This window comes from Mustela nivalis (assembly GCF_964662115.1).
Source record: "Mustela nivalis genome assembly, chromosome: 11".
NCBI classification, from domain to species: Eukaryota; Metazoa; Chordata; class Mammalia; order Carnivora; family Mustelidae; genus Mustela; species Mustela nivalis.
The window spans coordinates 108,211,425-108,218,479 of record NC_139030.1 but is presented as its reverse complement, the minus strand read 5'-3'; the positions used below and the strand labels follow the sequence as shown (position 1 = coordinate 108,218,479).

General features: G+C 33.5%; 1 pseudogene across 1 annotated transcript; it reads right to left on the bottom strand.

Moving 5' to 3' along the window:
• Window positions 1-5,098: 5,098 nt before the first annotated feature.
• Window positions 5,099-5,887, bottom strand: LOC309843759 (nucleophosmin pseudogene; annotated as a pseudogene). Its single transcript has one exon. The product of its transcript is annotated as a nucleophosmin pseudogene (transcript).
• Between the last annotated feature and the right edge of the window lie 1,168 nt (window positions 5,888-7,055).

Genomic DNA, 7,055 nt, shown 5'->3' with positions numbered 1-7,055 from the left:
AATTAGAAAATCTGGCAATTTCAAATTAGGAAATAAAGACATCATAGAAGAGCAATCACATTTTTATGCTACCATTTTTGTTTATACACACATTCATCTGAAAATAAAGTATTTTCTACTTTTTTAAAGAAAATATTATATTGTTCATTATAAGGTAGGGAAATTAAGGAGTTGTGAGGGCTGTATAACAGCACTTTCTGGTCTCTGGAGATAATTTTTTCTTCCTGATTTCATGTTTATTTGACACAATGATGAATCTCATGCCTGTAACGTAATGAAATTATCCAATTTTCCTACAAAATGGCAATAATTCCTTATATGTCCTTAAAACAGCTATCGGGAGCCACACATTAGGATATTCCCCAAATTTTCCCTTCCAATATATGCATCAATCCAATATACACATTTATCCAATATTCCAATTCAGAAAATAATTTTCTTTTGTATCTTTTAAAAATTTTCTTTTGTCTTTCCTTTCCTTTGCTCTCATCCAACTGATGCCCGAATGTAACTTCAATACCTCTGTTAGTTATAAGAAATAAATTATCTTTGTCTTCTTACAAAAATCTTTATTATTTCACTCTTGCAAACTAACCCAGTCTCACCCCTGTGACATTTCTCATTCCTGCACTGTCACCTTCTTGTGATTCCATAATTCGCCTTTTTTTTTTTTTTTTTTTTACCTTCGCACATTACAGTTCATTCTCTTTGGACAAGCATACTGTTATTTCCTTCTGTCAAACTCTCTTTCCTTTAAAATATTATTTCATTATTTCCTTTTCTGTAAAATCCTCCTTGATCTCTCCAAGTTTAGTCTATTGCACATTCTCTATGCTCTCTTAGCTCTTATATTATTTAATATGGACACATTATTCTAAATACCAATTATTTTCCTGCATATTATCTTCTGCATTATCTTGTGTGTTCCTTGAAGCAGGTTAAATGCCTTGTTTACTTTTAAGATCCTCTATTCCTTGGGTCATAATTGAATATTTAATTGAATATTTGGGGGTAGAAATGGAAATATTGAATAGGATAGTTCAATCAGCTTGTTATAAGCTACTGTTCAATTACTACAGTTTTAACAGTTTAAAATTGTGTTATGGCAGCACAATACTTCAAGAGACCAACTTCCAACGTCAGTCTTAGCGGGCCACAGTGTTATTACAGACACACCTTATAAACACCCAAATTTCAGTGATTTAGCACTACAACAGACAATTTTGTGCTCAAAGTTAGTTGTGGATCCACTAGTGTTCTTCTCTGTGTGATTCAGAGTCTAGGCTTCCTGCATTCTGATTCTGTCAACACAGTATTTGACTTCCCTGGTCTTAGTTACAATATTATTATCTAATTTTATACATGGAAAAAGTCTGAGAAATTTTCATGGGTTTTCCTTGACCACTCACTTGTAAGTTGGAACCCAAGCAGTCTAGTTTCAGTTATCATGCTTAACCACCCAATTACACGGCCAATCAGGGTAACACATGTTAGAAAACTTCTACTTCCCGGCTCATGTCAGGCTTTCCATACCTCTTCTTCCCGTTTTCTGTAACAGACTGAAAGACCTTTGAGTATGTTTTTTTTTAAATCTTATTAGTCTTTTTCTTTTCAGTATCTATCACAGTAAGTAGCAAGTAGTTGGCCATCAAAATATTAATTTAGATTCAGATTTGTTTGTTGATGTGATCATGGGAAAACTATTGGATGCTGAATAAGTGGGAGAGGTATAGTTGTTTTTTGTTTTTGTTTCTAATGGGTATGTTTCCTAAAACCATTAAAATATACTTTAAAACTATTAACTGATGATGAGATGGATTTGGCATTGAATATTTCATTCTAAACAATTTTAGAATATTTCTAAACATAATGAGTTTACTCAGTTTTAAACAATTGTGAATTTTTGTGATTGGTCAAGTAATCTCAGAGTTGAAGCATAAAGCTTTAATGGGGAGTCAGAATAAAATATAACCAGAGTTTGCTACTGAGGATTCAGAGAATTGCCATTAGAAAAATACTTTTTAGAAGGCCAAAAAATAAATTTACAGGTATCCATGCACACACATATACACACACACATACTCACACTGCTCAAGTGTAACATAAAATGGCTTAGTTCTGTTTAGAATTGATGGTCTCAGAAATGTCAAGCAATCCTTTTACATTACAGACCAGAAAAGTCTGGGCACTATATTTAATAATCTGAAGTTACAATTACATAAACCTGACCCAGACTGTGAAGCATCGAAGAAAAGACAATGTTTCCAGTGAGGTTTCTTTGTTGTTATTTTTGTCTCTCTAAGGCTGTTTAGACTCAATGAATGTGTGAACAAATTAAAAGTTAAAACCTTAAACTTTAAAGTTATGTCTTGGACTTTAGATTTTTTTCTTGTCTGGAAACATAACAAAATTCGTGGTATAGTAAATTCATGGTATAGTTGTTGTGTGGATTAATGAAATACTATATAGATCACAAAACATGTTCCTGACATGTATTTATTAGCAAATAAAGTCATTATTTTGCTATTATATGATAAGAAATTATTACTAGTACCAAATATATTTGGTAATTAAATTTTTAAAAAATCTTTTGCTTATAAACACATGCTTGCCTATCTTTGCTTTTAAATGAAGCAGTGAAATAAAAATTATATTTCTTCTTCAAGAATTAGCACCAGTCCCATTTTCTAAAAGCACTGCTTATTGCTTTTTTCCCTCATTTCTTTTGACTTGCTATTTAATTTGCAGGTTAACTAGAAGAGAAAATTGGAGGAAGACATAGCATTAAAATAAGAAAATGAAAAAAAATTAATAAAATAAAATAAGAAAATGGACTGAGAAAACTTGAAAGCGTTTACCATTAGCATTGGCTTTTTTTTTCATCTTGTGGAAAATATTAAATGTTTCCTTTGAGATATCATAAGTTTTTGTTCAAGATTATGTATATGTACATGTATATGTATATGTATATATTCAACATGGGTGTGATATAATAGTATATTTTTATACTATAAAACTATAAAATAGTTTATTTCTAAGTCTATTGATCTTATTTTCAACTCTTACATTTAGGTCATTTGTATACTATATTCATATCATACTAAATCACAATTTATTTTTCAGACTTTTTTGGAAAATAATTAAAATTAGAAATAATAGAACATATACATCTTAATTTTGAAATGATTATGATATAAAAGGTAATCATATTCAGATTGATGCATTAATTCATGATAGTTGTCTTTTATTTCATAACCAACAAAAATGACTGCATGTATCTTCATGCCATAAAGTCTCTATGAACAAGAAGATTTACAGTCCCTGAAGACATCACCATGGATTTAATATGTACACTCAAAACAGAAATAAGAAAAACTTGAAATTCAGATTGGATTCTTTTTTTTTTTCTATTTTTAAATGTGAAGAAAAGTTATATTTTCTTATAACTTACCAAAGTTGTGACTAATTGGAGGTTGCAGCTTTTTGTATGTAAACAACTGAGAAAAGGTAACAGCTTTTCCAAGCAAAATTACTTTATCATAGGGAAAGAAAAATTACAGGATTACAGACAAAATATTACTCAATGTTGAAGAAAAGATAATCTTTGCAAGTGATCATTATTTCAAACAGTAAGAGAATATAATCCATGCTTTTTGAAATCACTCAAATTCTAATTTCACACTAATATATAGGAGACTAATAAATACCTATGTGAACCATACAGTACAAATGAACTTAATTTGCCCTATGTGAAGTTTATTTACAGGGATATAAGTTTAATTCGTGGACATATAAAAGGCACATTTAGAATAGTCAATAGAACTTTAAGATCTGGAATCCACTAACAATATGTCCTTTTAAGTGTGTTTACTTTGCCAATTTTCTAGGCCAAATTAAAAAATGAATTACTTTAGGATAAATTTTGACATCTAAGAACATGGCTCCTGCATTGGAAGGAATACTAAAATTTCACTAGTATAAAAGAAAAGAAAATCTGTTGAACTTGCTATTTCATAAGGAACCTGCATTTTTTTTTTTAATCCACTGACAAGTTGTCTTTTTGCACAATTGGCTCCAGTAAGAATTTAGAGACCAAAGATTCTTGTGCCCTCCCCCCCCCAAAAAAAAGGTATAATTAATATGTTAGATAATTTTTCTGTTTAGAGGGAAGAAATCATATATTTGACCTCAGACCATGAAAGACTATTTAATCTTGCTTTAGAACTGAGTGATGTCAGCATAACATTGACACCAAGGGAATCCACTCAACCATTAGGCCAATGAACATAGCAACAGAAAAGATGATAAAGACAGTTCCATGTGTAAAAAAGAATTTATTGGTTTTCTAGGTTGGGATCTGAGCCAGAAACAACAACAACAACAAAAACCCACTAAAGTTTAGCTAACGGCAGCAAGTGTGATTTAGAATATTCCTGTCCGAACACACATAAAAGAATACTCAGATGGAATTACAGGAGATGTCATCTCTTATGACTCAGAGTTTACAGAATCCATTTGTAAAGTACTGTTGAGAATTTTTTTTCTCTTAAAAAAAAATGTTTGTGTTCGGCACTGTCACCAAGAGAATGTAAATGTTAAGATTAAGGAATCTGACAAAATTTAACCTTTGATGGCATGATGATTTTTAAAATTCCAAATTATGTTCAAATTGATTTTTTTCATTAGGACAAGCCTGTCAGAGTGACTGTGGAAAAAAAAAATTTTTTTTCTTCCTAAGAAATAAGTAGCAGTCTTTTCATTAAAGATGTAGGCCATTTATTCAACAGTGTATTGGAAATATTTCAAAATTCAATCTGTTGTAAATTAATTAGCTAATTAATGAAACACAAGTCTGTGTCTACCCATAGAGAGCAAACAGTGTGTGTGTGGGAGGGCGGTTAATGCAGATAAATTAAATCTGTATTTTGGTCGAATATTAAGTACTTTCATCTAACTATTAGATTACTGATTTTATACTATTCCTGTATCAAACAGTCCAGCTATTTACTTATTTATTTATTTAAGGATGAAGTCTAGTCAAATAGCTAGGGGCATGATTGTGATCAAAAGTATATTTCAGAAGAATGAAGAAGCAAGATTTTTTTTTACTTTATTAAAATACTGAGTTTATTTCACATTTATATTTTTGTCTCCCCACCATTTCCATTTGTCTGACCACCACTACTACTATGTCCTATCATAACATTCCATACATACTTAAAACCAAGCAAAGGGTGGAGTTCCACCTTTAAAAACTAAACAGGCATTTTGGACAACACATTCTTGGCAATGGAACCTGGACAACATTTATCAGACACGGTAGGGAAAGTTCTCACTCTGCATTATAAAAACGACAGCCAGATATCAACTGTTATAGAAATGAAATAAGACGGAAAATTTTAACAAATTGTTTAAACTATTTTCTTAAAGAGACTTCCTCCAATGCCAGAGATCTTGAATAGCCTCTTGGTCAGTCATCCGGAAGCAATTCTTCACATAATTGATGAACTTGGCTTCCACTTTGGGAAGAGAACCACCTTTTTCTATACTTGCTTCCATTTTTGCTTTAATGTCTTCTACAGAACTAGGTCCTTTCGGTGTCTTGGGAGTCTTTTCCTGTTTTTTGAAAGATTCTTGACCTTTTGTTCTTGGTGTTGATGGTTTTGAGTCTTTTCCATTCTGGTTTGATTTCTGTGCATTTTTGGCTGGAGTATCTCGTACAGATTTCTTTACTGGAGCCTTTTCTTCAGCTTCCTCATCATCAAAATCATCATCATCATTATCTTCATCATCATCTTCATCAGCAGCAAGTTTTACTTTTTTCTGAGGAACCTTGCTACCACTTCCAGGGGCAGTAAAAGACTGAAATAGCATTAAGTCCCAGGAGTTCAGCTAGATAGTTATCAAACCGTTCCAAACACCTACAACATAAAAGGAAATAGAATAGAAGAAGAGTAGAAATTCCAGGAACAGAAAACTGACCACATTCTGGAAGGTAGGGCATGTGGTGATGTGAATCCAAAGCAATAGGAAGAAAGATCGCAGGGGTAGGGACCAGCTCCTGGCAAGCAGTGGAGCAGGGGAGTACAAAATCTGAACATTTTGAAGTCTGCTCCACTGAGGGACATTTCTCCAGAGGCTAAGTGGGGTGGAGCTCTCATGGGGACAGTGTGGTCTCAGGACCTGCAGGATCACAGAAACACCAGGGGTGTCTGGGTGCAGCAGAGCTGCCAGGTTTCAGAGTGGGGAAGCCAGTTACAGAGATGGAGCCAAGGAGTGAGCTATCAGCTTGGGGTTACCTGAAAGCATGATCCAATGCACAGTTGGGCCACTGCTCTTCAAGCAGAGACCCCACAAGTGGTAGGTCCAGAGATACCCCCTCCTTCCTCCTCTGGGAGGAGCAGTGTGGGAGCATGCAGCAGGAATCTGTTGGGTTTGGAGACTACAAATGGGGCTGTGTGCCAGAGATAAAAATGCTCAGTCACAGGCTGAGTGAGCATAGAGTATGGCTGGAGACCAGGGAGATGGGAGGGATTTTCTGCTTTTCTCTGAGGGTACACTGAGGAGTATAGTCCTGAGCTTTCAGCTCCTCCAGGATAGAGATTGGGAGGCCACCATCTTCATTACTACCCTCCAAAGCTCGATGGAAAGTGTTCAGGAAACAAAAGCTACCAAGAGAAGATTTCTTAGCCTGGCCCCTGGCAAGGGCAGTACAAATTCCACCCCTGGCAAAGACATTTGAGAATCACTGCAACAAGCCCCTCTCCTAGAAGATCTGCAACAATTTCCAGCTAAAACAGAGTTTATAAGACCAGGATCAATGAGAACTGTGGATCTCCAGATCTAGGAAAAAGCAACAGAATTCATTGATTTTCTTTCCATGATCCTTTAGTCTTGCAAAGTTAATTTTTTTACGTTTCTTTTTTTCTTATTCCATTTGTTTAACTTTTCTACTTTCCTCTTTTAATGGTTTTTAACTATTTTATCTTATCAATACCTTTAAAAAATCTTTTTAAAATTTTTATTGTAATAATCATATTTTATCCTTTCATTGT